Source organism: Macaca fascicularis, chromosome 10 (assembly GCF_037993035.2).
Source record: "Macaca fascicularis isolate 582-1 chromosome 10, T2T-MFA8v1.1".
Lineage (NCBI taxonomy): Eukaryota > Metazoa > Chordata > Mammalia > Primates > Cercopithecidae > Macaca > Macaca fascicularis.
Window position 1 is genome coordinate 87,818,751 of NC_088384.1, and position 6,337 is coordinate 87,825,087.

Genomic DNA, 6,337 nt, shown 5'->3' on the forward strand with positions numbered 1-6,337 from the left:
AAGGTCAAGGTGGGCAGATCACTTGAGGTCAGGAGTTCAAAACCAGTCTGGCCAATACTGTGAAACCCTGTCTCTACTAAAAATACAAAAAATTAGCTGGGTGTGCTAGTGGTTGCTTGTAATCACAGCTACTCAGGAGGCTGAGGCAAGAGAATCACTTGAACCTGGGAGGCGGAGGTTGCTGTGAGCCAAGATTGTGCACTCTAGCCTGGGTGACAGACGAGATTCTGTCTCAAAAAAAAGAAAAGAAAAGAAAAGAAGGCCGGGCGCGGTGGCTCAAGCCTGTAATCCCAGCACTTTGGGAGGCCGAGACGGGCGGATCACGAGGTCAGGAGATCGAGACCATCCTGGCTAACACGGTGAAACCCCGTCTCTACTAAAAAATACAAAAAAAAAACCTAGCCGGGCGAGGTGGCGGGTGCCTGTAGTCCCAGCTACTCGGGAGGCTGAGGCAGGAGAATGGCGTGAACCCGGGAGGCGGAGCTTGCAGTGAGCCGAGATCTGGCCATTGCACTCCAGCCTGGGTGACACAGCAAGACTCCGTCTCAAAAAAAAAAAAAAAAAAAAAGAAAAGAAAACATTACTTTTTAAATGAAAAATTTGAACAACATATGAACACACGTAGACATTATATATATATATAAATGTGTGTGTGCATAGCTATAGATATATGAGGTATCTGTATTTGCATTCAAACGTCTTTGAATCACTCTTTTTTTTTTTTTTTTTTTTTTAATTGAGATAGGGTCTCCCTCTGTTGCCCAGGCTAGAGTATGGTGGCACAATCATAGTTCACTGCTGCCTCAAACTCCCAGGCTCAAACGATCCTCCCACTTCAGCATCCTGAATTGCTGGGACTGCAGGTGTGTACCACACCTAGCTTTTTTTTTTTTAATTTTTTTAAAATTTTTATTTTTTATAGAGACGGGGCCTCACTATGTTGCGTAGGCTGGTCTCAGACTGCTACCACCAATCTTACATGTGCCGAGATCGCGCCACTGCACTCCAGCCTGGGCGACAGAGCGAGACTCCATCTCAAAAAAAAAAAAAAAAAAAGTTGTTTTGGAATAGTCTCTGGAAGAACAGGCAATAGCCTGTCTGGATGTGGTGGTTACTTTTAATCTCCTCTCTGGTGACTAATCTTCCCTGGTTGTTTGATGAGATTCCTAGGAAGAGAGTTTAAGACAATTGCGTTTAGCACAATTGGAAGAACTTCCCTCAGTCATATAAGGGAAAGAACTTCAGCAATGGCTCCCTCCTGCTCTTTGGAAGGGAATGATGGGGACAGGGAACAGAAGGTCAAAGAGAGACCTTGTTTCTGAGGCTTATTTCTGAGGCCTTTCAATCTCCTTTGTTCAAAGCACCCAGCATGCCAAAGCACCATATTTTAGAGTATCATTTTCTGAGCCCCAACACTTGGTTGGATGGAAGATCGGAAGAAAAAACGAAAAACAAACAAACAAAAAAACCAGTGCCACAGTGCTGACTTTTCTGGGGAACCTTTTTTTGTTTGTTTATTTTCCGAGACAGGGTATGACTGTTGCCCAGGCTAGAGTGCAGCAGTGTAATCACAGCTCACTGCCGCCTTGACCTCCTGAGTCCAAGCGATCCTGGGGGATCCTTTTGACAGCTGTCATCAATGATTTATACCTGCAGCCTTCTCCAGAGGAGTGTCTTTGGGTGATTGAAGTCACCTCGCTTGAAGGTGTCTGGAAGTTAAGTCATCACCCAGAGCCAATGAAGTAGGAGGCCTCCATTGAGCTGGAAGGCAGGTCCGGATTTCCGGCCTAGTGACCACTAGATGGTGGAGGGACTAAGAGACACAGAGTGGAGGATTAGATTGGTTAGGGGCAGCAGTGGAGGCTGGTTCTTTCTTTCTCTCTCATTATTTATTATTTTTCAAGACAGGATCTTATTCTCTCACCCAAGCTGGAGTGAGGTGGCATGATCACAGCACACTGCAGGCTCAACCTCCTGTGTTCAAGCAATCCTCTCGTCTCAGCATCCAGAGTAGGCAGGACTGCAGGCATGTGCCACCACACCCAGTTAATCTCTCACTTTTTCAAAACAGTTTGAAGAGCTTAAATAACTTTCTACCTCACTGGCTCCTCCTTCTCTCTCTTTTGCAGTTTTACTGTTACAAAAAAAAAAAAAAAAAATAGGCCAGGTGCAGTGGCTCACGCCTGTAATCCCAGCATTTTGGGAGGCCAAGGCAGGCAGATGACCTGAGATTGGGAGTTCAAGACCAGCCTTACCAACATGGAGAAACCCCATCTCTACTAAAAATAGAAAATTAGCTGGGCGTGGTGGTGCATGCCTGTAATCCCAGCTACTCGGGAGGCTGAGGCAGGAGAATCACTTGAACCTGGGAGGCGAAGGTTGCAGTGAACCGAGATGGCGCCATTGCACTCCAGCCTGGGCAACAAGAGTGAAACTCCATCTAGGAAAAAAAAAAAAAAAAAGAAAAAAGAAAAAAAAAATGGCCCGGCACGGTGTCTCACACCTATAATCCAACACTTTGGGAGGCCAAGGTGGGCAGATCACGAGGTCAGGAGATCGAGACCATCCTGACTTCCTGGCTAACACGGTGAAAACCCGTCTCTACTAAAAATACAATCATGTGGCCGAGCATGGTGGCACATACCTGTAATCCCAGATACTCAGGAGGCTGAGGCAGGAGAATTGCTTGAACCCGGGAGGGTGAGGTTCAGTGAGCCGAGATCACGCCATTGCACTCCAGCCTGGGGGACAGAGCAAGACTCCGTCTCAAAAATAAATAAATAAATAAAATAAGTAAGTAAAAAGAATGTTGCTGTGTATTATTTGGTTGATTTGAGTTTATTTATTTATGTATTATTATTATTATTTTGAGATGGAGTTTCGCTCTTGTTGCCCAGGCTGGAGTGCAATTGTGCAATCTCGGCTCACCACAACCTCTGCCTCCTGGATTCAAGCAATTCTCCTGCCTCAGCCTCCCGAGTAGCTGGAATTACAGGCTCCCGCCACCACCCAGATGGTCTCGAACTCCTGACCTCAGGTGATCCACCCACCTTGGCCTCCTAAAGTGCTGGGATTACAAGTGTGAGCCACTGCGCCTGGCTCACATTCCTTTTTTTTTTTTTTTTTTTGAGACGGAGTCTTGCTCTGTCACCCAGGCTGGAGTGCAGTGGCCGGATCTCAGTTCACTGCAAGCTCCGCCTCCTGGGTTCACGCCATTCTCCTGCCTCAGCCTCCCGAGTAGCTGGGAATACAGGCGCCCGCCACCTCGCCCAGCTAGTTTTTTTGTATTTTTTAGTAGAGACGGGGTTTCACCGTGTTAGCCAAGATGGTCTCCATCTCCTGACCTCGTGATCTGCCCGTCTCGGCCTCTCAAGGTGCTGGGATTACAGGCTTGAGCCACCGCGCCCAGCCTTTTTTCTTTTTAATTAAAGACTCAAGTTATCTATCCTTTCTCTGTGTAAGTCCAGTTTAACTTCTCCCCTCTGAATTTCCCATTCTTGTTAGTTTGTTATGAATTCTTCCATAACTTTCTCTGTCTATATATATCCACGTAGGAGAGGCAGTCCAGGGCAATGGTTGGGGGTTGGTCTCTGGAGTAGGCCTTCCTGGCCTCAAATCCTGATTTTGTCACACAAAAGCTGTATGATCTCAGAGAAATTGTCTAATCTTTCTAAGCCTCAATTTCTACAATGTATAAAATGGGTGTGGTAACATTAACTATCTCATAGGGTTATTGTTAGGATATATGAGTTAATACATGTAAAATACTTCTAATAGTGGTTGGCATGTGGTAAGTACTAATGGTTACTTATACACACCCATGGGAAAAGTGAAACATTATTTTGAGTATTTTAAAAACATAATGATGTCATAATGAATTTATGTCAATCAGCAATTCATTTTTTTTGAGACGGAATTTCAGTCTTGTTGCCCAGGCTGGAGTGTAGTGGCACGATCTCGGCTCACTGCAACCTCCACCTCCCGGGTTGAAGTGATTCTCCTGCCTCAGCCTCCTGAGTGGCGGGATTACAGGCGCCCACCACCATGCCTGGCTAATTTTGTATTTTTAGTAGAGATGGGGTTTCAACATGTTGGCCAGGCTGGTCCCGAACTCTTGACCTCAGGTGATCCACCTGCCTTGGCCTCCCAAAGTTCTGGGATTACAGGCATGAGTCACCGTGCCCAGTCATGCTATTCATTTTTTTTTAACTCAAAAATGTATCTTAAAGATCCCCTCCTGTCAGTCCAGATCCATGGAACTTTTTAAAACTGCTGCTTAGTGTTCCATTCTGTAGGCAGTTGGTTGAAATATTCCCCTATTTGTGAAAATTCCAATTTCTCACAACTACATTGCAGTGAGCTACTAATTGATTTCCCTGTTTCCACTCTTGTCCCCTTTCCTCGGTGATAATTGAAATTGTGGACAGAGTGGACCAGATATGTCTGTCCTTCCAGCTCTGAAATTCTGCTTCAGTGATTCAGACCACATAGTCTGCCATTCACAGAGAACGAGAACTTGAAGCTCAGCCTAACATGAGCAGATAAAATGACAGGAGAGGAAACTGTTGGACCAGGTTTACCTCCTGTTCATTTGGAAGGAACTGGGAAGCTCTTGCACACATCCTGGCTTCCTTGCATTGCCTCATTCATTCGTTTATTCATTTGGTCAGTTACCTTCTGCCTAGTAGTCCCCAGACAACGACAGTTCTGATGCCTCTTCCTTCCTAATATAAGGCAAACTACCTTCACCCCAGTCTTGACCTGAGCCTGTCTACTCCATGGTTGGCAGGCACATGCCTGGTTGTTGGGTGAGGTGGGTGCTGAAAGTGGGACAGTCACAGCCCAGGCAGACCCCTGCCCTCCCTTTGCTCCACTGTCTATCCAGCTCCTGCCTTTCTCCTTGTATTGCCATCCACACTTCAGGGCCTCGTGAGCAAACGGTTTTGCATTTATCACCTGCTAATACACTAGATCATTTACTTATTTCGCTCATCTAGCATCTGCCTTCTCCCCTAGAACGACAGTTCCACGAGGACAGGAATTTCGTCTTTTTACTGCTGTATCCCCACACTTAGTATATGGTGACTTGGCACATAGCAGGTGCTCAATAAACGCTGCAGCAACTGGGCCTTTGTGTGACTGGATGAGTCTTATGTCTTGGAATGAAACCTAGAAATGGAAGTCCTACATCACAAGGCATACTTGTTTGACATTTTAATAGTTGTTAATAGGTCGAGTGCAGTGGCTCACACCTGTAATCCCTGCATTTTAGGAGGCTGAGGCAGGTGAATCACCTGTGGTCAGGAGTTCCAAACCAGCCTGGCCAACATGGTGAAACCCCGTCTCTACTAAAAATTAAAAAATTAGCTGGGCTTCGTGGTGAGTGCCTGTAATCCCAGCTACTCAGGAGGCTGAGGCAGGAGAGTCACTTGATCCCTGGAGGGGGAGGTTTAGTGAGCCCAGTTCACGCCATTGCACTCCAGCCTGGGTGAAAGAGCGAAATTTTGTCTCCAAAAAAAAAAAAAAGGCCGGGCGCGGTGGTTCAAGCCTGTAATCTCAGCACTTCGGGAGGCTGAGACGGGCAGATCACGAAGTCAGGAGATCGAGACCATCAGGAGATCAAGACCATCCTGGCTAACATGGTGAAACCCTGTCTCTACTAACAAATACAAAAAACTAGCCGGGTGAGGTGGCGGGCGCCTGTAGTCCCAGCTACTCCCCCCCGCCCAGCCTTCCGAAGTGCTGGGATTACAGGTGTGCCACTGCGCCTGGCCTACTAGATTCTGATATACGTGATATACGTGAGTTCTGGATTTTGTTTTTGTTTTTAGAGATAGGATCCAGCTCTGTTGCCCAGGCTGGAGAATCATGGCTCGCTGCAGCCTTGACCTACCAAGCTCAAGTGATCCTCATACCTCAGCCTCTCAAGTAGCTGGGACTACAGGTACGTGCCACTACACCTGGCTAATTTTAAGGTTTTTTTGTATCTTGCCATGTTGTCCGGGCTGATTTCAAACTCCTGGCTGAAGTAGTCTTCCTGCCTCTGCTTTCCAAAGTGCTAAGATTACAGGCATGAGCCACTGTAACTGGCTGAGTGTGTTTCTGGACTCTTAAACTCTTCTACTGATTTCCCCCACTTTTAACTTCTATGACAATACCATACTTAAAAATACCTCTATTTATTTATTTATTTATTTTTGAGATGGAGTTTCACTCTTATTGCCCAGGCTGGAGTGCAATGGCGCGATCCTGGCTCACCACAACCTCCACCTCCCCGGTTCAAGCGATTCTCCTGCCTCAGACTCCGGAGTAGCTGGGAATACAGGTGCCTGCCACC